Raw genomic sequence first — 27,500 nt, forward strand, 5'->3', positions numbered from 1 at the left:
TTCCTTTTAAATTACTTGGCAGTAGGAGGATGAGGGATGGTGGTGGTGGTGGAGGTCGATGGGGAGAGTAGGAGGAGTGATAGTCACTATCGTATTTGTTGCTCAGCTTGGACTTTTGTCTGCAGCAGATAAAAAAATATACTAAATTTACTATCAACAGCAATATGACCATAAGTGGAAGCTTAGTAAAAGTGGATGAATGATTACATACACACAGACATACAAACACATACATAATATTTCTCACTCTTTCATACACACATTCATACACACATACTTAAACACACAAAGAAAACATATACATAATGCGTTCTGATTCAGGGTCAAGGTTAGTAATATTAAAGGGTGCAGAATTAATCAATATCATTGACCCCAGTACTTGACTAGTATTTTGGTTTTTTTTTACTCCCGAAACGATGTAAAGCAAATTGATTTCGGCAGGATTCGAGACAGAAAGCAAAGCGCCAGAACAAATATGCTTTTATTGACCTCTAAGAATTCTGGTAGCTCGTCCATCGTATGTGCATGTGTATTTATATATATGGGAGCAGCTTCCCTTTCATACATGTTTCAATCTTTGTTTTGCAGTGTGTGGTATAACGCTTTGTGATTATTACTTGTAAATGCATTGTGATCCTAAGAGAGATTGTAGTACCGGCATGTCTAATATAATAGTTGGAGTCCTGAAGTTTGCAACTTTTACAGTCAAGTTTACAGATGACATTAGGCATTAGTAACTTGTTCTCGGGTTTATGTTTCTGGTGTACTATTTACACGGTGGATTTGGGGTGGGGGCGATGTCATTTTGATCACGTATATGTCTGTTGGAAGAGACATATACATAATCGTAGTCTCATAAAATGAATCACGGGAAAGTATCACAGCTGACCATTAACTTAAACTAATACTATGCTACGAAACACCAAAGACTTCTTTACCAATAGCATTACAAGCAAGTAAACCCAAGATCAAGCTATTAATGACTAAAGCGCTGTATAAAGTTTTCTGTCAAACTGAATGTTGTTAACTTGAGGCAGGCAACACCAACGTCCTCTCAACGATTAACCAGAGATGGTTTTTAAAATGAGAATATCTGCAATAAACTCAAATGCTCTTACAAACGAGAATACTAAACATGAACCCGACCGCTCTCAAAAATAAAGTATAAAAAAAACAGGAAAAAATAATCCAGAACCATCTAATCAGTTTGTGCCAGTCACGAGGCCAAATATCCCTGACAGTTTCATCCGAATCCATCCAGCGGTTCTTGAGATATCTTGTCCATGGACAAAGAAGCAAACAAACACGACTGAAAACAATACCTCTGCCTTCGCTAAAGCGGAAGTAAATATAAAAACCATGCATTTACGCCTGACTCAATCAAGCAACCGAAACAGTAGGCGGACACGCCAACTAGCATTCTTGGTAGTCTTCGTACATTTAAGTTTTGCGTTCAAATCCCGTCGGGGATCAGCAGACCAGCTACGTGCTGATAAAGATTCAATAAGTTATATTGATTACGTAAATATTTTTAGCATTCTGTCAATATGAAAAATCAATAATTTTGGCGCTTTTTACTCCCATTCTGTTATTTTCTTATTCTTCTGCCATAGCACTATTTTTTTCTTCTACTTATCTAAAACTTTCTTCCAATTTTCTTATTACGTATTCTATCTCTGCTCACTATATAACAATATATAACAATATATATATATATATAATATGTATGTATATATGTATATATATATGTATATATGTTTATATATGTATATATATACACACACATATATTTGTATATATATATATATATATATATATATATATATATATATACATACACATATATATGTATATATATATACATACACATATATATGTATATATATAAATATATATATATATATTTATGTTTATATATTTATGTATATAAAATGTGTATGTATATGTACACACACACACACACATCACTAGAATCAATTATATAAATAAACAGTATACAGTGAAAATGGTTTTTTCATAATGAATATCATATACAAATAAGCCATGCCTATCCATATACACATCTATTCATACACACGTACCCCCCAAGCTGCGCGCACACACGCGCGCGCATATAGACACATACACATACATTCACACGCATTTGTGTACACACACACACACACACACACACACACACACACACACACACACACGTGCTTATTTATTTCGTTCGCTTTATTTGTATTCAGAAATATTTACAGAGTAAATAAACCACATGAACGAAATGGAGAGACCAATATCATATCACATCATATCGTATCATATCATACCATATATATATATATATATATATATATATATATATATATATATATATACACACACTCATCTTTGTATGTGTTTGATAATACATACATATATATATATGTACATATATATACATATATATATATACATATATATATACACACGCACACATATATGTATATATTTATGTATGTATGTAATGTATATTAAGTATGTATATATGTATATAAATATGTAGGCATCGTCGATACCACTATAAATGTGATAATATATTGACTGAGTTAACGATAAGCCAATATATTGAACGAGTGAAGGAAAAAGAAAAACAAAGACACTGATCTACTTTACATCTGCCTTGTCAGCAGTAACACATCGATCTTTTTCCCCACCACATCTTGCCTAAGGTGATTACGTATTCGCTGAGTATTTGAAAAAAAAAGAAATCTTTACTGGGTTTCCGTCTGATAGCTATATAGACTTATCTAAAGAAGATATTCAGTTACAGAGAATGATTTCGTATCAATAAATTCTACCCTTACTCTATATCTGCATCTACATTAACTTTTTTTTTTTAATTTCTATAAATATATTTTCTTTTTACATAAGATATTCTTTATCATATCTGCAATAAATTCTTACGCATACCTGCGCGCGAACACACACACATGCACGGAAACGCATTTAAAGACGCGTAGATTTTTCAACCTTTATATGTTTGAATAGAAAAAGAAAAATCACGTGAAGCCGTATGTTGAAAAGAGTTTACACTGTGACAGAGTCTGTTTATACTTAATTAAATATATGTGGTATTTGTTATACACTTATTGTTCCTTTTAGTCTTTCGGCAGTACACCGCAGCCGAGTCATCGATACATTTCGCAACTGATACGGCAATAAAGGAGAAAGGATACTGGGACAGCATGAATCGAATCGATAAACAATGTTCTGTGGTGCTTAAGAAACGCTGTTAAATTGAAATATATATATATATATATATATATATATATATATATATATATATAAATGCGTGTATCTATCTATCTATCTATCTAGCTATCTACTTACCTACCTACCCACCCACCCATCGACCTATCTGTCTGTCTATCTATCTATCTATCTATCCACACACACACACAAAGATACATATATACATATAATCATACATTCGCATATACATACATTGTTAGCACTCCGTCGCTTACGACGTCGAGGGTTCCAGTTGATCCGATCAACGGAACAGCCTGCTCGTGAAATTAACATGCAAGTGACTGAGCACTCCACAGACACGTGTACCCTTAACGTAGTTCTCGGGGATATTCAGCGTGACACAGTGTGACAAGGCTGACCTTTTGAATTACAGGCACAACAGAAACAGGAAGTAAGAGTGAGAGAAAGTTGTGGTGAAAGAGTACAGCAGGGTTCGCCACCATCCCCTGCCGGAGCCTCGTGGAGCTTTAGGTGTTTTCACTCAATAAACACTCACAATGCCCGGTCTGGGAATCGAAACTGCGATCCTATGACCGCGTGTTCGCTGCCCTAACCACTGGGCCATTGCGCCTCCACATACATACATACATACATACATACATTCACTCATGCGTATGCACAGTCTCACTCAGACGACACAATACTTTTATCAATAGATCGGACAGAACTTCCAACGACAATCTGTATGAAAAAAATTTGATACGGAAAGCAAGGCAAAAGGACTGACTATGGATATGAATATGAAGATAAAACAATTTCATAAACGAGCACTAAGAGAGCGCAAACCTCCGCCAAGGCAACACCAACGTCTTCTCAACGATTAACCAGAGATGGTTTTTAAAATGAGAATATCTGAAATAAACTCAAATGCTCTTACAAACGAGAATACTAAACATGAACCCGACCGCTCTCAAAAATAAAGTAAAAAAATAATCCAGAATCCTTGTCCGGTACCCGATCGATCCCAAAATCCAATCAGTTCGTGCCAGTCGCGAGGCCAAATATCCCTGACAGTTTCATCCGAATCCATCCAGCGGTTCTTGAGATATCTTGTCCATGGACAAACAAACACGACTGAAAACAATGCCTTCGCCTTCACTAAGGCGGTAGTAATAAACCCGATGCTATGTTGAGCAAAGCGACAGATAAAATACTTAATACTGAGGGAACCTCCATTAGTATTCAACGTAAACTGGACTAGCTTACTTGTAAAATTAACGTCCAAGTAGCCGAGTATCCCATAGATACGTGTACATTTAACGTAATCCTCAGATAAAATCAGCGTGTCTCAACATCAGATTACACTGCACCATTAAATTTCAGGTACAATCCATTCGACAGGATTCTGCAAAGTTTCCTTCTCAGTTTTACTCATAAAATGTGGAGCGAGTTAAAGCTACGGTAAAAAGCACTCGTCGAAGATGCCACGCAGTAAGATCGGACCAGGAACTTTTCTTATTATGAAGAGACCTTCTCAACTGCGCGACCATGCTTGTGTCCATAACATTAAATATTAAAGTGTCACCCTTTATGTGACATGTAAATTTGGAAGTATATATTTGCCAATATAGCTAGTATCTGGAAATGTCATATATACACATTGATTATTATTTAAATGTTATCAACTTTCTAATGCTTATATAGTGCGATGAAACGAATTTTCATTTCCTAAGAATATTTCTCTTAAAATATATTCATTAAAACAAATTTCTCTGTCGTATAATTCCTTCTGTAACTACTCTGTCATTTACTCCGTCACTTCCTCCTCCCTTGTCTCAATGATTCTTTCTCTTAATGTGTGTATCTTTCCTTTACTCATTATCTGACGCAAAGCCTCGTATTTGCACTCATCGTGCACCGATTACATTAACTCTCTCTATATCTTTCATTTACTCTCTCTGTATCTCTCTTTTACTCTCTATTTCCTTCTCTGTGTGCAGTGTAAAGTATAACTGGGGAAAGCAGCCAACCTGTCAGGCAACCAATAATTTCATCGGCTATTATTGTATAGTGGAGGCGCAATGGCCCAGTGGTTAGGGCAGCGGACTCGCGGTCATAGGATCGCGGTTTCGATTCCCAGACCGGGCGTTGTGAGGGTTTATTGCGCGAAAACAACTAAAGCTCCACGAGGCTCCGGCAGGGGATGGTGGCGAACCCTGCTGTACTCTTTCACCACAACTTTCTCTCACTCTTACTTCCTGTTTCTGTTGTGCCTGTAATTCAAAGGGTCAGCCTTGTCACACTGTGTCACGCTGAATATCCCGAGAAGTACGTTAAGGGTACACGTGTCTGTGGAGTGCTCAGCCACTTGCACGTTAATTTCACGAGCAGGCTGTTCCGTTGATCGGATCAACTGGAACCCTCGACGTCGTAAGCGACGGAGTGTCAACCTACATTATTGTATAAATCAAAAATTAAAGTTGAAAACATAACCCAACCAAATAATAAACAGTTACACCTAACTACAACCAACTTATAGCAACACAACCAGATAAAGAAACAGAATTAAATCTGTGAACTACCTTCGTTTGTTAAGTTTTCACAAAGCAACATCCAGTTTCAAAAGCGTTATGCTTCAATGCTTTAACACCATCAAAGACAGGTTTACGATCAACGCATCAGTCCTCAAAAAATCTTACTGTGCAGAACAATCTAAGAACGCCTCAGCATGCTCACGATTATATGTTTGGTATGAACTGGAAGGAGCATTGAAAAAAAAAAAGAACCCGATTTGATCCGAAAGCAAACAAAAAAAAAAAAGGATATCTTCGAAAGAGATAAAATTGTCGAAACAGAAATGGGATGAACACGTCCAGGGGAGGCGTGATAAGATGCCAAAGAAAAACCTGACAGATTGGATTCCAATTGACCGCAAAAGAATTAAAATAGAGCAGCGAACGAGACGTGAGGAAAGTATATGATAGATTTGAAAAGCATCCAGATTGGAAGTCAAACCTGTTTTCTATACATTCCTAATAACAGGCACATGAAATTATATTCACGGGCTCCAAGAACGACAATAATCACAACAGAAACAACAGCAGCGTCAACAACAGTAAGGACAACATGTGTTTTAAGGCTGTTTTCTCCTGTTAGAGCCGGGAGAATTAACCTTCTATGTCCCGTTACCCTCTTCTTCATTTAACTTTCTTTACATTACTCCGTTTTCACTTAATCAGGCACAGATATGGCTGACTGGTCAAAAGTCTGGCTTTGCAGCCACGTGGTTTGGGTTCAGTCTCACTACGCGGCATCTTGAGCAAGTGTCTTCTACTAGATCCCCGGACCTACCAATGCTCTGTAAGTGAATTTAGTAGACGGAAACGGTGTGGACGCTCGTCACATATATATGCGCACCGGCATGATTGTGTGTGTGTGTGTGTGTGTGTGTATGTTAGTGTTTATGTTCGTCCCACCACTGACTGACCACCGGTAATTTACACACCCGTAAATTTGTGGTTTGAGAAAGAGACCGAGAGATTAAGTACTGGACTGGGGTCAATCGGTTCGACTTAATCATTTAAGACGATGCCCCAGCATGACCATAGTCCTTTAACTGAAAGAAGTAAAAGATAAATGATGAAGTTATCTTGCTTTCGTTTTCTTCTTCAACTTCTTTATCCGTATCTTTCTCAATCTTCCCCATTCCACATTCATTTCCATCACAACTAACACCCAGTCCCCTTCATATTTTCTCAACACGTTACTTAGCTCTCTTATCCCATTTCTCTTCCCAACATCCCATTATAGGTCAATGCTCACCATTCTCTGAAATTCATTGTTTGTCTTCCTATCACTCAGCGGTACCCTGCTCAATAGCCAAACCATTTCCATTTCCATACTTTCGAGTTCCTTCACCTGTTTCGTTACCATGTTTCAATCCTATAAATCATAGCCCTTTTTGCACAAATAACCTTCACCGTTTCCTTAAGAGAATAGACAAATACATACATACAAATACATACATACAAATACATACATACATTTAGTCCAATGCGTGAGTGTCTTGACTGTTTGATCAATGAATATCCCATAATGCACAGCCGGGTACTTATCGATGACTTTTGAAGGGATGGCAATATTCAGAAAAGAAGCAGCAATCATTACATATAACACCTTCCCCAGACATATCACACACACACACACACACACACACACACACACACACACACACACACACACACACACACAAACAAATACACACACATATAATATAACGAATCGACCCCAGTATTTAGTTTTTGTAAGCCTGCTACTTATTCTATCGATCCCTTGTTTCGAACCGCTAACTTACGAGGACGTAAATCGTTTATCAAGCGTTGGGAAACAAACGCTGACGCGATTACATAAACACACACACGTACACGTACACACACACACACACACACACATTCAACGGTTTTCATTCACTTTCCCTCTTCCAAAGCCACTCACAAAGCTTAGGCCTGTCGAGGCTATAGTAGAAGTCATTTGGCCAAGGTGCCACGCAGTGAGACTGAACCCGGAACTATGTGACTGGAAAGCAAACATCTTACCCACACAGCCACGCCTGCGCCTTACATAAATTTATTTTAAACCACTTTTAAGGTTAACTAATAAGTATTTACTGATGGCGTGACTTTATAAGTGAGAGTTGAATCTAATTTATTGCAAACATCAATTTGACTGCACTTCACAAATTTTCCTTCCATATATGTTTTGAAAATAAGTTGAATTCGCATCCAGGAATCCAAAGCTCGGTTTGAATGCATCTGTATACTTCTGTTCATTGGCTTCAGAGTTTGCGCTCAAAATCATCAGTGTTGCCTGTCAAACAGACGCCATTTTATTCAGTTTCCATTGTCATTGACCTACTTCAGTTTTAGTACTGATATAAATACATGACACCTTTTACTCCCTTTCTAACCAGTGATGTCAAACAGTTAACTTCTTGTCCACTCTCTCTCTTATTCTCTTTGTCACCAATAGTAAACCTCTTAAGTCACTATCATCCCCGTCCAAAACGATTAGTGTTAATCTCATTGCAACTACAAGATATTCACTAGCAAAGCTAATACACACGCACGCACGCACGCACACACATACATACACACACATTCATACATGCATACATATATGACTCCCGATTCTTAGCAGTTGTGCTAAACCTATTAACGGTTAAGTAAAAGCTATGATAAATATAAATCATTGTCTGTCAATTTATATCAAAGCAACCTGAAATTACCAACTATGTAACGCTGTTTTTCTTCAAACGCAGCCTTTTACCAACCAACCAACCAGCCAACTTTTGCTTAACTTGCCACACGCAGCCTTACCGAAACTTATTAACCAATCAATCTACATTATATATATATATATATATATATATGTATATATATATATATATATATTTATATATATATATAGTAGAATAAGAAATAGAAAGCCTAGTATTATATATTTGAAACTCTTATCAGAGTCACCTCTTGTAAACTTATGAACATCTCCAAATATAATAATGTTTTCTACTATAGGCAAAAGGCCCGAAATTTTTGGGGAGGGGGCCAGTGAATTAGATCGACCCCAGTATGCAAATGGTACTCAATTTATCGACCCTGAGGGATGAAAAGCAAAGTCGACCTCGGCGGAATTTGAACTCAGAACGTAAAGACAAGCGAAATACCGCTGAGCATTTCGCCAGGGGTGCTAACGTTTCTGCCAGATCACCGCCCGATCTCCAAATATAATAATGAGCGTAGTGTTTTTATATGTTTGTATATATATATATATATATATATATATATATATATATATATATATATATAATAATTTTTTTCCAGAGGATGTAGCAACCGTTACCAATATAGCATAAGAACTTACCTTAGGAGATCATTAATTAGATTCCTTAAGGGTCGTTCTCACAGTTTATATTTATATCATAAGATTTTTAAACTTTTAAATTTTCATATTCAAAAGAGACAGAGACTTCAAATTCGATATATCGATTTATTCACCACTCTATGTTAACATTTCTGTGCCAAACTTATCCAGTGACTGGTCCATTGGATTTAGACGTTTGGCACTTCTTCAGGAGTGGTTACCTTTCGAATAAAACACGAAAAAACACATACATAACTATTATTGGGTCTTTAGGACATCGTTAGCTTTCGTGTTTGTTATTATAGGGGAGATAACTCCTTAATTTTCTATTTTTATTGCTCTCCTGTGGATTTCCACTAGATTAATTATTTTGTTTATTTCTCTTTACTATACTATATTACCCGTATATATATGCATACATACACATGCACACACACATACATACATATATATACATATATATATATATATATATGTGTATATATATGTATGTATGTGTGTGTGCATGTGTATGTATGCATATATATACGGGTAATATAGTATAGTAAAGAGAAATAAACAAAATAATTAATCTAGTGGAAATCCACAGGAGAGCAATAAAAATAGAAAATTAAGGAGTTATCTCCCCTATAATAACAAACACGAAAGCTAACGATGTCCTAAAGACCCAATAATAGTTATGTATGTGTTTTTTCGTGTTTTATTCGAAAGGTAACCACTCCTGAAGAAGTGCCAAACGTCTAAATCCAATGGACCAGTCACTGGATAAGTTTGGCACAGAAATGTTAACATAGAGTGGTGAATAAATCGATATATCGAATTTGAAGTCTCTGTCTCTTTTGAATATGAAAATTTAAAAGTTTAAAAATCTTATGATATATATATATATATATATATATATATATATATATATATATATATATGTATATATATATATATATATATATATATATGTATATATATATATATATATATGTATATATATATATATATATATGTATATATATATATATATATATATATATATATATATGTATATATATATATATATATATGTATATATATATATATATATATGTATATATATATGTATATATATATATATATATATGTATATATATATATATATATATATATATATATATATATATATATATATATATATATGTATATATATATATATATATATATATATATGTATATATATATATATATATATATATATATATATATGTCCAAAATCACGCAAGAAAGAGTAGGAAAAAGAGTGGTATAAGGAAGGGGTGATGGCAAACTTAGTAGTGGGATGATGGAAGTTCTATGGTTAAAAAAAATCAAACAGCGTTTCAACTCTGCGTGAGTATATGTGTGTGTATATATAAAAGGGAGTCATGTGAATGTTCGTGTGTGTGTGTGTGTGTGGAATGGAATTGGGATGGTGAACATTCAACACTGAAAAGAAAAATCAAACAACGTTTCAACGTGTGAGTATATGTGTGTATGTGTGTGTGTATTTGTGGGCGTACAAGGGAAGTATGTGAATATCTGTATCCGTGATTATTATGTACCTTATTTATATCTGAAATACTAGAATTAACCGTCGTTTTTGAAGGCACTGGGCCAGCTAGTCTAATTATAATGATATTTTTTTTTCTTTAATAACTATTAAAGTGAAAAAAATTACCAGAAAAGCAATTTCTATTAATTTTTTAAAAATCTATCTATCTATCTATCTATCTGTATATCTATCTATTTGTCTGTCTGTCTGTCTCTGTGTGGAAAGAAAAAGTTTCTTAAATAAAAAGAGAGGCAGATACGTAAAATCCTAACAGTTGGCTGGCTGTATTTTCTGAGTGCAAATTAATGTTTACAATGCGTATAATGACTGGAAATCTTACTCATTATATTAAACTTTGTTCAGACACTTGGAATCAGTTCTAATCAAATTAACTTGCTCAAAGTTGTGATGGGGCTGCTGAATTATCCGAATTTCTCCTAGCCGATAATAGATACTGTTGGTTAGCACAACCGGTAGTTCCAGACAGTAATAATATTGACTACATTTTATGATTAACATGTAGAGTTCATTTGCTTCTCATGCATATACGTTTAGTGGAATCCCACCAGTAATATAGGGGCAGCCGTGGCTGTATGGCAAGAAGCTTGCTTCCCAACTACATGGTTCCGGGTTTAGTGTCACTGCGTGGTACCTTGGGCAAGTGTCGACCAAAGACATGTTCCTTTGAACTACATTTCACACACACACACACACACACATATAAACACACACACACATATATACATACATATATACTAAAACGTAAAATGAAAACAGAACACAAAGGATTCCGCGGTACACGTGTTTCAAGCTTTATACACAAACTGTCGTTGCATCATTATATGAGTATATAATTGATAGAAAGGATGGTTTAAAGCTATCTTCAGCCGCAAGCATTTTCAGTCCCAAGATTACATCACGAAGAAAAAAGAAAAAAAGAGAAAAAGAAAAAGTTCACTTTACGTTTTAATATATTCTTTCACCTCGGCCACTATCTGGCATATACAAGTGCTTACACGTATCAAGTATTACCTCTAAAATTTTATGTGTGTATATATATATATATATATATATATATGAACAAACATACAGAAGAATATGCCTTGAGAACTTTATTATCAACAAACGAAAAGAATATTTAGACGTTTATCAAAATATACGCTACCGGTTTCAATCGTTTTTAAGAAATTTCATCAAGCTGTAAATCAGTGGTCTTGAAACGATTGAAACCGGTAGCACATTTTGATAACAATGTAATATTTTCCCTTTTTTTCCATAATATAGTTCTCAAAGCTATCTGTTTCTTAATATAAATTTCCTTGTGTGAAACCTCATAATCATTTCCTCCTCCTCCCCCTCTCTTTCTCGATATGTATATGTTACTGAATTTTCTTTAGTTTGAAAATGCTCAGTCATGTACAAAAGTAGCTCATCTTTAGTTCAATAACTTGTTTTAGTCATCTGAGGTTGCGGCCATGCTACAGCACCACCTTCAAATATGATAAAGTAAGATCTCTTACCAGTTACCTTTTAGATACTCAGTCTTCAGGAACTGTGGAATGAAAATTTTTTTCTGTCTCTTCTAAATCTGTGTCACTCTTCCTCCAAACTGAAAAGAAAAGAAAGCTGGAAGTTAGTTCTATTAGCTTATTATTATTATTATTATTATCAGTTTGTCCGCCGCCACAAGCTGAAATAATATTTTTTTGAAAAAATTATTATTATTATTATTATTATTATTATTATTATTATTATTATTATTATTATTATTATTATTATTATTATTATTATTATTATTATTATTATTATTATTATTATTATTATTATTATTATTATTATTATTATTATTATTATTATTATTATTATTATTATTATTATTATTATTATTATTATTATTATTATTATTATTATTATTATTATTATTATTATTATTATTATTATTATTATTATTATTATTATTATTATTATTATTATTATTATTATTATTATTATTAAGGCGGCAAACTGGCAGAATCGTTAGCACGCTGAATGAAATACTAAGCGGTATTTCGTCCGACGATCCTTTCTGAGTTCAAATTCCGCCGATGTCGACTTTGCTTTTCATCCTTTCGCGGTCGATAAATTAAGTACCATTTGCGTATTGGGGTCGATCTAATCGACTGTCTTCCTCCCCCAAAAGTTCGGGCTGTGTGCCTAAAGTAGAGAAGATTATTATTATTATTATTATTACTTGAGTGTGTTAGTTACCAGCATTCATTTGTTATGTTCTATCTGCTTGTCTGTCTGTCTCCCTCTTTCTCATTCTTTATATATATATATATATATATATATATATATATATATATATATATATATATATGTATATATATATATAACCAAAATCCATAGTCGTCAAATGTAGCCGAGTATGACTATGTTGTACGTACTTGATTTCGCTATTTATTTGAAGTGTATATGCAGTCATGATGAAACATAGCTATCCTTTTGATGTAATATCATTGATCCAATAGAACATTCAGTATATACCAGCTTGAGGGAATGAAGTCTATACCAGCACTCGGCTGGTACTCATTTCACTTGAGTAGACAAAAGCAACGTAAAATGGCATGTCTGACGCAAAAGTAGAAAATTTTACAAATCATAATATATATATATATATATATATATATATATATATATACACACACACTAGCAGATATACCCGGCGTTGCTCGGGATTAAAATGGCATATAATATGTTACAGTTATGTTGAAACAGGTGATATGGGAAAGGGCAGCATTGACAACAAAACATTTGTGGAGTAAATGCTGGCCTAATTCGACTAAGCAACATACTATGCGTCTGTTTGGAGTATTTCAGGCCCTAACCTGTCATGGAAAACTGAAGGTGGGGGTTATGTGATTTTTGAACGTACCGAAAAGCTGTCAGTGGATATACTCTCTTTTGCAGCAGTCGGCGCTGTGTCTAACACGACCCATCATCTGAAATTTTAAAACCTCCTTCGGGTTTTTTGTCCTACATCACGCATAAAGTAAATTTGGAGGAACTGTGGTTGTTCATTTGTGGGTAAGAGGGAACCAATGAGGTGATAGACTTGCCCTTGAACTTTGATGTCGCGTAAGCGCAGCCTACCCACGAACTAGCAAAGCATGTACTTTGTGTATTTGCATTCTGTATTGTTTATATCCCTCGAACTATTCTAACTCATATTTGAATACACTCACACACACACACATATGTATGTATGTATGTATGTATGTATGTATGTCGCTGTATTGAGTCCGTTCCGTAGACTCCGTGTATTTGATGAATATGCCTGTGAGCGTACATGTGTGCACGACTGAGTGTATGATGGCCTTCTGCTCAGTTTCTGTCAACCGAATTTGAACTCACAAGCTATTAGTCACCCGGAAACCATAGATTGTGAGACGCATAAAACAATACAAAAACCCCGACGTAGAGGTCCTGAGCAAGAACAATAGGTTTTTGAAGCTTCATACGATTTCGTTTTATTACTTCTCTAGTTTGATTTCAAGTTCCACGAGTGAAGATAACTCCATTTGTTGAGTGTCGTCGATAAAATAAATAACAACAATAACGATGAAGTATTAATTTAATTGGCTGAATCCTTCCTTTTAGCACTATGCTGGCAGAAAGGGTTTGGAGAGGATAATTACAAATTTATACAGCAAACTGCATATACAACAGAACTATTTATGGCTTGCTTAATACCATGAAACCCCGAGATCAGAGATTAGCCTATGCCTCTATGTATCTGCCCAGCCATCATCACCCCATCTATCCAGCCATATATGCATTGCAATTATACACACACACACACACACACAATATATATATATATATATATATATATGCATATATGTATGTGTGTGTGTAAATATATATGTACATATATACATATACAAACTTACAGTCGTACACATACATACATAATATATACCCATCATATATACATGCATACATACATATGCATACATAATACACATACATACACATCGATTCTGATTATGTTATTATTAGGACTGTGTAATTAATCGAATTTGGTTGCACGGTGGGCGTTATGTAACGAGATTTTAATATATTTTCAGTAAGCACGGTATTATGGCTATGTTACATATATGAATTCCATATTACAAGATTAACATATTTTTCTGCGTGCAGCACAGCTTCACCCTCACAGTGTAAACTATATTTCTATTGATAAATACGATTATAGTTTGGACAATCATTTTTCTTGACCACAGTGAGATTCACAAGTTTTTTCTATACCTGCTTACCCTTTCGTCATTTCCGATATTGGTGGTAAATGCCATGTAAAGAATATAACCTAAAACGGTTGGCTAGAATGAAACACACATGTATTAATTATTCTTTTAATCTCTAATTTTTAATCGTTTTACTTGTTTAAGTCATTAGGCTGCGGCCATGCTGGTGCACCGCCTTGAAGAGCTTAGTCGAACAATTCAGCCCAAATAAACATGGCACTTATTTTGTATATACATACATATATATATACATACATGTGTATACACACATACACACATACACACACACACATATATATATATATATATATATATATATATATATATATATATGCGATAGGCTTCTTTGCGTTTCCATCTACCAAACCCCTCTTAAGGTATTGGTCGACCAGGACGATAGTACAAGACTCTTGCCCAAGGTACCCTGCTGTGGCACCGAACACGGAACCTTGCGGTTGGGAAGCAAACTTCTAACCACACAGCCATGTCTGCACCTTTTTATATATATATATTTCGGTGGAATCGTATCATTAACATGCCGGGCAAAATGCTTTGCGGTATTTCGTTCGTCTTAGCGTTCTGAGTTCAAATTCCAAGGTCGATTTTGCCCTTCATCCTTTCAGGGCCGATAAAATAAGTACCATTTGGGAACTGGGGTCGATGTAATCAACTTACTCCTTCCCTTGGACATGCTGGCCTTGTGCCAAAATTCGAAATTACTATTAGTCACACCGATAATGCTGGTCATTTATATGGTATAGTAGAAGACGTAGCAGTAGCAGTAGTAGTAGTAGTGGTGGCAGTGGTGATGCTGGTGAGGATGGTGGCGGCGGCGGCGGAAGTGATGGTTGATTAACTTCATATCTGCATCAATTTTCATTGGGACACCCTTTTCAGACGTGTCTTTTGATAATGAACTGTTACCGAGTCGTTTCCTCTCTTGAATCTGATGGTATCTTTTGAACTCACTACTGTAAACAGTTTAACTCTCTCGTTACCTGAGACCGCCCCCTGGTTCTATGATGCAAACACTTTGTTCTAAAGTGAACTCAATTAAAACCTTCCGCCAAAATTTCATGTTAATTTATGTTCTCAGCTTAACAATGACAGAGATATTTCAAATTTTTCTTTACTCGTATTTTAAAAATTAATTGAAACAAAGATGATGTATTCCAGTAGAAATAGTGTTACGGAAGAGTTTTAACACTTATCAATACTATTTTGTTTGCATGGCTTCTCTTCTTTCACTAGTACATATTTACAGTTGGTTGGACTCCATTAAAGTCAGAGCAGAGCGCTAATGATGTAATATGGCAGTTACTAACACGTTTTCCTTCGCAGCAACAACCTGCATAGCTAGGACTTTCCCATTGGGAATTAAATTGGATATTACAGAAAGAGGAAGCGCTAAGTGGTTAAGAAGTTCACTTCACCAACACGAAATCTCGGGTTCGATCCCACTGTCTGACATAAACGAGTGTTGTTTTTTTTCCTGTTTTTTTTTCCATAGTTCGAGTCGGCTCAAGCCTTGTGAGGGGAAACTTGACAAATAGAAGTTGTACAAAAGCATTTTGGGTAGAGTGTACCGGTAATTCAAAGGTCCAGCTAGCTTTGCCACACATTGAATTACACTATTCCTCCACTGAGAATTAACATTAAGAGTATATGTGTCAGTGGAACACTTAGTTACTTATGTGTTCGTTTAACGAGCAGGAAGCTCTCTTGATCAAACAACTGAATACTCATCGTCGAGAGCGTCGTAAAACCATTAGTTTTGACGGACCAGCACTCAGAGGAAAGGCTTTTTATTGAAGTGGTAGTAATAATGATCGAATTTTATCGCGGTTAACTGCAACGTCACCACAATGATTGTATTGATAGGAGTGTGAATTGATTTGTTATTCATTTAACGAAAATCAGGGAATAATCTCGGTTTAGGAAAAATAAAATATAAAAAGGAAAGGAAAAATATTACAGATAGCAGCAAGGCACTTATATAATAGAAAGTGAAGGTGCAATCTATGGCTCCGCAGCCATTGGCGTCTTAATTGGCAAGGTTCTGATAGATAAGACAGTTCTTTACGTAAATAACAGATAGAAGATCGATCACGCATGATAACTGAATACAACATTTTAGATGCTATCATAAATCGACCCAAAGATCATGGCGATTGTTAAATAACCTGCTGGCACTTTGGAAGATCAGGTTGTAAATATGTTGTTACTGAAGAGAAAGAGAAAGAGAGGGGGGAGAGAGAGAGGGACAGGAGACAGTAAGAGAGACAGTGTCTGTCTTTGTGTATGAAAGAGAGGGGGAGAGGGAGAGAGAGAGTGAACTTATGAGACTTTGTGTGTATGATAAAGATAGATAGATAGATAAATAGACAGATAGAGAGAGAGAGAGAGGGGGGGGTGTTAATATTGAAAACGAAACAGAATTGAGCTCAGAGAAGACACCCACAAAAAGAGAGGGTGAGCTAACTTGCTACTTAGATACATTAATACTAATACAGACGAATATACACTCACACATGTACACACACACACACGAACGTATAAATCAGGTAAATACCGATGTACTGAATGACATTCGAAAACTAATTTTTAATGAAGTGATATTTACTCCTAAATGGGAGAAAGAAAATAAAAACTCAACGACTATTTTTGGGAGTAACAATGTAGGGGCAGGGCAAAATAATAATAACAAACGAACTCATTAGGAAAAAGTCATATTTAAAAACCTGTATATATATATATATATATATATATATATATATATATATATATATATTTCCACCCCGTCGCCATGATTGACCGCTAAATCCACAATTTTTAAAAACTTCTCTGTTTATTTCATCGTGTTCCTTTCTGTGGAAGAACGTAGGCTAGAAACGTAAAAGACTTTCTCACCTTCCCGAACGTCATACTAATACAGCTGCTTGTTGTACGAACAAACAAGCAAGCAAGCAAGCAAGCATGCATACAATTACCACAAAATCTATCCGAGGCTGTAATAATCGATTCCGCAAATTTGTTGCCTGATACTAACATCATATAACAGGAAGAGGAACTACTCTAGAATATGTGTTTGCTTCATATTGTGAGTATTCATATTATAGCTAGGGTGATCCTGACCACGTGACCTTAGAATACAGCAAGAGGATTCTATGTCAACTTAGAAGACTTCGCAATAGTCGCAATTCCGCCAGCTTTCAGATTTGAAACTGCCAAACAATGACGAAAACCCTAAAAATCCTTTTGGAAATATGCTTTAACCATTAAGGCCGAAATAGTAAATTAATATGGCTTTGTAAAATTAGAAATTCGTTCTCTTCTTGGTACAGATGCAGGGCTCACAATAAGGTTATTTTAGACTTGCAATTTGTGTTTGGTCCTGAAAAGGATCCCACATCTCTGCTCTAAGAGGTCACTCGGTCTTCTAGAAATAACAGTTAAATTTTTGCTTCAAACCGCACAAAGCGTGTTAAACAGTAGAGGAAACATTGGTTAACGTAAGTACTAAAAGATACTATCTGAAACATTGGATGGTGTATTCACGACTAGAACGCCGTTGATTATGAGGCAAATAGATCAAGGTAGACGAGAGACTAAACAACGATGACGACGATGTTGATGAAGACGACGAAGATGACGATGTTGACGATGACAGCGATGTCGACGATTACAATGAAAGCAAATACGACTTATTTTAGCGTGCCAATTATTTTACAGTGCTACTTATTTTACCGTTCTTTGTAAACCTGCTAGTTTACGGGACATAAAGAATAACAACACCAGTCTTGTTTAAACCAGTGTAAACAAAAACACAAGTACATATATACTATTGAAGAACAGGCTTGCCCAAGATGCAAAGTAATGAGATCGAATCCACGACCATGTAGACGCAAAGCAAACTTCATAACCATATGACTATGACTGTGTCCATTTATATAATATACAAGCGCTTCATAACAAATCATTTCTAACTGAATATTGTATGTTTTCTTTGAATATTCAATAAAAATTGTGAAAATTTATACCTGAGGTTTAAAACAATAACCTTGAGTTGCGGTTAAAAATAGAGAAACTGAAATCCAAATCTCTATGAAATTGTTGTTACATTCTTTGGATGATTTCAAAGATAATTGAATGAATTTCGGTACTGATCTCTACAAAGGTAGACGAATACAACCACTTTAGATGGTGACAGTAAATCAATTAGAAATGTACTAACCCTTGAATTCTTAACGAGATTTTGGTAAACAGTTCTGATGTGAGTGCACTAAATCTATTTACGCGTGCTGTCTATAATAATAGATTTAGTGCAATAACGTGAATTTCCTTGGAAGTTGTAATTTATTTCGGTGCCATGCTTATTAACTTAGCAGCAGATTATTCTATCTAATAGAACAATAACGACAAACTTATAAGAAGTCGAAATAACGATGGAAAGTAACCTATTGAATTATGCGGCAAGACAGAAATATTAAAGCAAGGTAGCATGCATAACACCAGAAATGAATGGACTATATTATTCCTTATAAGCCTAACTTTAACATGATGGGAAACTTGAGTCCTACACTTTCCTTTTCCCACAACTAGAGAATTGTAGGAAAATCACAATAATTATTTCTTTCATCTTTCACCTGTTTCAGATATTGAATTACAGCCCATGCTGGGGCATCCCTTTGAGCGATTTTAGTCAAGCAAATTGACCGTGACTTATTTTCGTTTATAAGTGTGGTATTTATACTCTCGGTCTCTTTTGCCGTACTCGCTACGTTACAAGGACGTAAACAAACGAACACCGGTTGTCAAACGGCGGAAGGAGCAAGCACAAATACAATCACACACACACACACACACACACACACACACACACACACACACACACACACACACACACACACGATGTGATTCCACGTAGTTTCTATCTGCCAAATATTCCACCCCCTGCTAATCATTGGTCGGTATGGGGCTGTAGCAGAAGACACTTGATCAAAGTGCCACTCAGAGGGACCGAACCTCAATCTATGTGGTTCAAAAGCGAGCTTTTTAACTACACAGCCACGCCAGTTAAGAAAAAATAAAACGTAGAAATGAGTTCGGTTTTGGAGAAAAATAAGTATATATTTTGTTTTTTTTGCTTGCTGGATCTGAGGAAGGAGAAACACTCATAATGAACGCGAGCCCTGCCATTACGTGGGCCCTACCAGAACGTGAGCCCTGCCAGAGTTGTGAAGGCGATGTCATCAATGTTCCTCTTGAACATTTGTAATAAGTCAACGTCTGTGCGAAAGATATGAGAACGGTGGATAATTCCAGAGGTTTGACGTAGTAGGAAGGAATGAGTTAGTGTATTGGTCAGTGCGGGACCTGGAGGGTGTACACAGCTAGGGTGCTTAGATGAGAAGAGACGATTTGGAAGAGAATTCCTGAATGGAAATGATATGAGCACAGTAACTCTGAGGGGCAGAGACCTTTGTAGTTCCGGTAGAAAAGACGGAGAGTGGAGAAGGCGCTCTATGTAGGCTAGAGACTGGAGCATGTCTGTTGTACGAATTTATACCAATAAGAAGAAGGATCCTTTTCTGGATGAATCGAGGATGTTTGTGTGTGCAGAAGCAACAACATCATACCTGGTATGAAAGCAATTCGCCAAGGTGGGCCTGACTTAAACGTTGTTGAGTATCGATAATAATTGAAGAAAAAGCCAGTCGTTAGTATGTGGTTAAGGACGTGCCACTTAAATTATTTCGCTTAGCTCATTTTATTTAATTTATATATGTATATATATATATGTGTGTGTGTGTGTGTGTGTATGTGTGTGTGTGTGTGTGTGTACGTGTACGTACTTATATGTGTATGTATGTATGTATGTATAGATAGATAGATAGATAGATAGATAGGCAGAAAACTAGATGTAGATGTGTATGTCTATATGGAAATATATATATATGTATGTGTATATATATATATATATATGCATATGTGTGTGTGTATACGTACTTATATAATGTGTGTGTGTGTGTGTGTGTGTGTACATCTCATAGTTTTCTTCGAATGCTTAAGATTGCCAGTAAGTCACGGGTATATTTAAGCAAAGACTAATGTAAACATAGTATAAAATTTGAAATAGATTCTATGTTATAAAAATATAACAGAACAAAACAATATAAACAATACCAAATTATATTTAATAAAGTCAGATATAAATATAGAATTTCGATAATAAAAGTTCAAAAGTTCAAAGTCGAATACTTAAAGTGGAAGCTTATTGTGAGACGGAGAAAGGGTCTGACAACATTACAGCAGCACGCTAGCTTGATACTTAAGATAATGTCATTCCTAATTCTAGCCGATAAAATAATATAATTAATAGGTGCAACTTAAAAAGCAAACAAAAACAACTTAGCTTGGATATCTTTCTCATGTTGTTGTGAGTTCGTGAGCTAACCAAAGCAACCTAGAAATCATGCAAAGCAATTACTGCTCTTGATAAATGCAATCTGCATTGTAACTATTACAGAGAGTGCAATATTGATTAGAATATGTAGAGAGAGGCATGCCAAAACACGAACACACACATAAAATGATATAGAACGCTACTATAACAAAGTCCAAAACTGATAAACTAAATAACCCATGTTTTTCATACATTTACAGTAAGGAAAGTTCAAACGCCTCAAAAGAGATTGTTATACTGTCAAAAGCAATCTTCTCTTAACATTAGGTTTATAACATTTTATGGTTTTATTTCTCTACCCACTTTGATATAATCTCTTATATCAAAGATCAAAATAACAAAAAAAATCTATAAACTTATTAATCTAAAAAATAGCATTTACTGAAATTTGAACCCGTCATACTTGAAGAGTTGAATTTTTTTTATTATTTTAACGTTTGTTATCTTAGTAAGATTATTAACCAATAAATAGCGCGGATTGTCTTTGATTTTATTCATATCTCCTATGATAATTGTACTCGTTTTCCATGGCAATAAAACTGATTGGAATTTAAAATGTTTTTTTTTTTTTAACTGGGTGCTTAACTTCCATCTCTGCTAACATGAACAAACAAATCTGCAGAGAAAGCATAATCATAATTTTTTTGTCTTCTTTTATTGACGGTCTGTGCTGTAGTACATACTGGAATTCGTTTGAACGGCTGGGAGTGATAAGCAGTAACATGTATAAATGCAATGTTATTGCCAGTTCAAATATGCTTGTGGCACGTTCGAACCCGTATGCAAGCTATTCACTGTGCTTTCTCATGGAGAAAATTTCTCGCTGTCGACAAATTACGGATTCAGACTTACCACAAGCATATTCGAGCTGGCAATAACATTGCGGTTGTAGTAGTATATCAGCTTTTCTATGACATGTTGCTAGCCTCTCGCTCAGCCCGTCTCCATATGTGGAGAAAGGATTGGTGCTAGTCATCTTCCAGAACTATTCCTGTCACAATACAACGGAGTTAACTGAGAGAGGGTGTGAGGGACATAGCGAGAGAGTGGGGAGAGAGAGAGAAAAAGCGACTCTTGTATAACTTATTTCATTTATCCACACCGGAACGATGAAAGTTAAAGGTGACTTCGGCTGAATTTGAACTGAGAGCGTTGAGAACCAGAAGAAATACCGAAAAGTATTCATCCGTCGCTATATTGCAATATTTCTCAAGGTGAAGTGAGGCAATATTTTGGTTGGGTATGGGGTAACTTCAGATTGGTAAGAAGTATATAAAAGTTTGCAATAAAATTTTAAATACAGAAACTTTTGAATATATATATATATATATATATATATATATATATATATATATATATATATATATATATTCATAAGTTACTCCATTCCGTAACTCTTCTAGTCTTTCTTGCCTACTTCGCAACCCTGGTTGCCTACCGAGGAATATAAAAATAACTTTTTTCAGCACATCGTTCTTCGATAAAAGTAAAAAAGATCTATAACCTTCCGTCTCAAACCACTATTGCGTGTTATCGACGCGCAACTTAGTACAGTTAGACATATGATCCTGCAGTCGGCGATTTTTCTGAAACCCTAACAAGTCGGTTTAATAATGAGGATCGTTTTCGTTAGACACCCTACAGGACGAAAGATAAAACCTATAAAAAGTGAATGCACTCAGTGGAATCAACGGCTACCCAACAGCTAAGAGTGAGAGACCCATAGTCTAAAATGTTCGGAGCATGCGACATAAATTGTTGAGAAACGCTGCTATAACGGATATGCCAATGAACTCTCTAAATTATTTTTTCGGTCACTTTCAAAACAATATTCAAGGACGATAATAATTAAACACAATGACATTTTCAAAATATGCATTATTAACCAAGATATACACAGACATTTTCCACTGACATTTAAACAAAACTACCATGCACCATCAAAAATCTAGCTGACAAAATAATCAAACAGCTTGTGTCGAAAATATTTCTTACAAGAACTATCAATTTACTTTTAACCCTCATAACACCAGGTACACAAATTTACTGTGCAATATCCCTGAATAATACTTGCACAATCTATCTTGATGAGTAGAAGCAAAACTTAAGTTTTTAAATTTAAACATGTTGCTGAAGTGTTTTTGTTTTTGCTCGACAAAGCTCTTGATGTTTTTAATGCTGTTGACAGCTGGATGGAATGGTACTGCCCGGATGTCGAGATTATAGTGCATTATGCACCTATGATGGGAGTGTATGTTTAATACGCTCCTTTGTGAATCTTTTATATCTTGGAGAGTCTCGATATTCTGAATTGTCCTTCATTCTCACAAGGCTGAACTAATCATTGGGTTCATAGTTTATGGTGATTAAATCTACTGATATTGCTTGAATGGTTTCATGGGTAATCTAATTTGTTGAGAATAATTTTTAGGGTTTCAAGTTTTGTGACGTTTTGTAGCATATAATGAAACCAAAACAACCCAGGAGAATACGAAAATAAACTTAGGTATCTCGAGTAAGCGGAACAAATATACAAATGCTTAAAGGTCACTTATTAAATAATAAGCTTAATAACCCGTTTGTATTTTATTTATATTTGTATTAATTAGAATATGTAAGCTGTTTAACAGCAACGCCTTTCTATTAACTTTAACGATGAAGTTGTTAAAGTAAATTCGAAAGGCCTACAAATAAAATAATGGTTTCACATTTTGACAAAAGGCAGACAATTTTGGTGGGAAGAGAGTTAGACGGTTATATCAACCCCAGTGCTCAACTGGTACTTTATTTTATTGACCCTGAACGGACGAAAGGCAAAGCAAACCTTGACGGAATAATAGCAATAATAATAATTCGGACAGACAGAAATTTGTCTGGGGAAAAATTGTTGTCTGTCGTTGTGATGTGGGGATTTACATAAAAGATGGGGAGAAAGAAATGGAAAACAGAGTGAAAATGCGATAAAAGTATACATAGTATGCATATGCAAAGTATGTGATAACATAAATGATACAGTCTTCCTGATACAGGAAAAACTCCAATGAGAGCCAATCACGGAACTCCACAAATTCAAGATTATTCTGACCACTAAAGGTACGAGCTCTCTCTCTCTCTCTCTCTCTCTCTCTCTCTCTCTCTCTCTCTCTCTCTCCAAGTGCATACTTAGAGTAGAACCGTTCACTCTAACAAATTTTGCCATAGTCATTAGAAACATGCTTAAGAAGCTATATAAATAAATTTGTTGAAAAGATTTATAAACCGAAGAGAATGCTTAATCATTATATTTCTATTGAATGATATCTAATCAACGGCCTTATGAGCATTTACATATTCGTTTCGCTTATTCGGAATATCCAAGTTTACTTTTATATGTCCCAGATTGTTTCGGTTTCATTATCAGTCCCGCTGATAATAAGAGCTTAAAATCAAAGATCGCCTCACGACACATATACCACCATGAACCAGTTCATTAAGCTACAAACTCATACCAAGGGTCAAGGGTCAAAAAGGCGTATTCACGTCACAGACACACTAACTCCTTCATCACCCAACCATGGAAACAAGAAAGAAGGACCCAGTTTAATAGCCGTTTAACAGGGGTAGGTTTTATTGTCTGAACGCTCTCTCCGAAATGTGTGGTCTTCTGTGTAAATTAAAAATCATTATTACGGCGTCAGAGCACTGAAATGAGTGGCTCTATGATCAAAAAGCGTTCCAACCGCGACCATTTCGTCATTTTATATATCAGGGAGTATACTGTCTGAATTGTATCGATCTTTATATTTGACAGCAAGGAGTGATTTAAAAGGAAATACAGCTGCTGACTCTAGCAGATCAGGTGACGGTGTAGGGTCTCGTGCTTCGTTGTTATGTTGTGAGGAGAAAAGCGATGAGAAAAATGGTGATGATGAGGCTGACAACAAAAGTGATGGTGATTGAGATGATGGTGATGATGATGACGATGATGATAACAATAGCGAAGTCGATGAAACAGCGATGACGACGACGTCGATGTTGTTGATGATGATGACGACCACAACGATGGCGTGAATAGCGTTGCTGCTACTGCTATTGTTGAATATAACGACGATGGTATGAAAATGGTGGTAGTCGAAGAGTTACTGTTGATGATGAACATGATGATGATGATGATGGTAATGAAGGTAGTGGTGTGGTGAGAGTGGCAATGATGATGCTGACAAGGAGGATGAAGCGCACTTACGTCTTGTTTCTAAAAAAACAGTAATTAAAATAATGGGGAAAAAGATCTTTTTTAAGAAATAAAATAGTTTAAAATAACTTAAATTTGTTTCATTTTATCTTTTCTCCTGATATTATTACACACATACATATCTCTTCATATATATATATATATATATATATATATATATATTTTTTTTTCAAAATGAAGAATTTCTCAAGTAAAACTAAATCACTTTAGCTCATTTTTTTGCAGGGAAAAAGACGAATAAAACAAACGAGAAAATTATGAATTATTTATTTGTATCACCTTTATTTATATATATATATATATATATATATATATATATATATATATATTACAGATATATATACATACACACACACACACACACACACACACACACACACACACATACATACATACACACACACACACACACACACACATATATATATATTTGTATATGGAAGTTATGAAATTTCAATTTGTTTTTAAAATTCGTTTCACTCGAGTTTGTACAGAAAGTAATTCTAGTGGTATTAAATTTCTGTTTATATAATAAACACCAGGAATTAATTATATCGGTTTTACTTGGTAACGTCATGCTTATATGAAAATGCGAGTTATACAAGTGAAAAAGAGCAAGCGAGAGATACAGAGAGTCGGACAGATAGCTAGATAGATAGACAAAGAGTGAGAGAGAAATAGACGTATAGATAAACAGTTATATAGACTGATAGACAAATATAGGTATATAGACTGACAGATGGTGATAGAAGACAGATACATAGACAGAGAGACATATACATAGATATACATAGACAGAAAGATAGCTAAATAAGTAGATAGAAAAACAAAATGTCAAATGGATAGACAGATAGGCATGTTTACATGTGTGTGCTTTAGAAAAGAAAGAGAGGGAGACAAAGAGAGAGAGAGAGAGAGGCGGAGGAAGACGATATAGCAGAGTGTGACAGACAAAAGATGCAATGTTAGAGAGAAAGGTTGATGGATATACAGATACAAACACACATATATGCACGTACACAACCCAATCACAAAATAAAAAATTCACACAGGCACATGCGCATAGACACGTACATACATACATCAAAAAGAGACTCGTCAGTATGTGTGGACAGAGCTGCTGAGTCTGTGCTTAGCTCAAATCAAGCGGATCTATGGTCAAATCCGTTCGGACCATGTCTACCCACTTGTAGGTAGGAGAAAAAAAAAAAAGAATGAATGGTTGGTGCCATCTGATGTGTGTGTATTCTTTTACTTGTTGCAGTCATTTGACAGCGGCCATGCTGGAGCACTGCCTTTGGTCGAACAATTTTGCCCCAAAGACTTTTTCTTTGTGAGCCAAGTATATATTCTATTGTTCTCTTTTGCCGAACCACTAAGTAACAGGGACAAAAGCACACCAACATCGGCTGTCAAGCGATGGTGAGGAGACAAGCACACACACATACACATTTATACAACGGGCTCCTTTGAGTTTCCGTCTACCAAATCCACAAGGCTTTGGTCGGCCCAAAGCTATAGTTGAAGACACCTGCTCAAGGTGCCACGCAGTGGGACTGACCCCGGAACCATGTGTATTGTATGTATCTGTCTATATTAATCTCTATATCTATCTATATATTTATAGTTTACTGTTCGTTAAAAAAAGATCAACAAAAAATGTATTCCATCTGGTGAGAGATAAATATCATTTAATGTACACACTATAAAGATACGAGCTACTAATAGTTTCTTGCTGTGAAGACACGTGCCTAGGCAGATTTTTTAACATGTCTTGTGTTTGAAAGCAATCTTCAGGCCCTGTGGACATGCTCTGTTCTATAT

The 27,500-nt window shown here is 35.3% G+C and overlaps 1 protein-coding gene across 2 annotated transcripts in view; it reads right to left on the reverse strand.

The window, feature by feature from the left end:
* The window catches only part of LOC106875983 (uncharacterized), a 279,796-nt gene that overhangs the window by 67,941 nt on the left and 184,355 nt on the right, over positions 1-27,500 (reverse strand). Inside the window, exon 3 of one of the 2 annotated variants that reach the window (XM_089357803.1) lies at positions 12,221-12,302. The gene's annotated coding sequence lies outside the window, so the exon portion shown is untranslated. Of the gene's footprint in view, positions 1-12,213; positions 12,303-27,500 lie in introns of both variants that reach the window. The other variant, XM_089357804.1, reaches the window with a different exon arrangement.

Source organism: Octopus bimaculoides, chromosome 9 (genome assembly GCF_046866305.1).
Source record: "Octopus bimaculoides isolate indiv1 chromosome 9, ASM4686630v1, whole genome shotgun sequence".
In the NCBI taxonomy this organism is placed as follows: domain Eukaryota; kingdom Metazoa; phylum Mollusca; class Cephalopoda; order Octopoda; family Octopodidae; genus Octopus; species Octopus bimaculoides.